This window comes from Limulus polyphemus, unplaced genomic scaffold, assembly GCF_000517525.1.
Source record: "Limulus polyphemus unplaced genomic scaffold, Limulus_polyphemus-2.1.2 Scaffold5287, whole genome shotgun sequence".
NCBI lineage: Eukaryota > Metazoa > Arthropoda > Merostomata > Xiphosura > Limulidae > Limulus > Limulus polyphemus.
The window spans coordinates 66,341-67,543 of NW_013670897.1; positions in this window are offsets into that span (position 1 = coordinate 66,341).

Sequence of the window (1,203 nt, forward strand, 5' to 3'; positions counted from 1 at the left end):
GTAGAAATCCAAACTGTGAAACTAAATCTAGTAAGCGAGAAAATCTTCCTGTTATTTCTGTAATCAAGCGATCAATAACATCCTTCACGATGCGATAAATTTCGTGTTCAGCAGTCAATCCAGCATCAGCTGCATTTTCACCTGGCATTCGTTTACGACGTATTTTTCTTCTTTCAATAGTCAATCCCCATGTTTCACATTGATTCTTGCCCACTTGAAGTGCTTCTTGACAGGACTTTTCACGTGATTCTATCAATTTATCTTTCAAAGAATCAAGATCAGCACTTGAGGTTATGTCTTCAGTATGACCACGAAATGCACGATTCTTAGAAGCTAAATATTGTGTACAATCCAGCAACCGTCGCAGAACACCTCTACATTTAATTTTCTTGCTGAATTTCCCTTTGCAGCTCTTCATCAATGCCACTTTGAAGACTAATTCGGCGCTCAGTTTCTTTCCAAGCAGTAAATGACTCACGATGACTGTCACTATTTTCATGGGCATTTAACTTTTCAATTGTTTTTCCACTTAGAGAATCCACCCTGTGTTTTGGAAGCAGGCCGACTATCGAATGTCATACATGTAGATGAAAAAAGGAAGATAAAAAAAGCAGTATGCTGCTATATGTAGAGGTGAATACACCAACCAGGAACGATTGACCACTCAGAAGGCGTCGTTTGAACCAAAATGCAGTCATAAAACGCCCGTCTTTGGCATCAAATGAACCTTCTTTATGTTGAAATTCATGTGCTCCAACTTTAACAATCTCTGTGCGATGTACATGTGTTACAACTGCTGAGCCTGTTGTATCAAACTTCATAAATCCAATATCCCTGTGCGTGTTAAAATATTTATCAGGTCATCCTCTTTTAGCTTAGCAACACTATTCTGTGGATTTGTTTCTGACAAAGTGGAATCCTCTTGTTAATAATAATTGTAGCTTTCAACAGGACAGAGAACAGTTTCTTCATTGCTTTCTTTTTAAAATGAAATAGTATGTTCATAATCTTACACTATGACCTCATTGCTGCCATCAAAAGGAACAGATGCTCTCATCAATTTGATTGACTCCATCATCGAAGCTGCAAATTGTGCACGTCTTTTGCGTCTCTGTGCCCTTTCCTTTTTTTTTTTTTTTTTTTGACATAATGGGCTAAAAGAATAAATTGATAAATACTGACTACACTATTTAGTTGCAACAT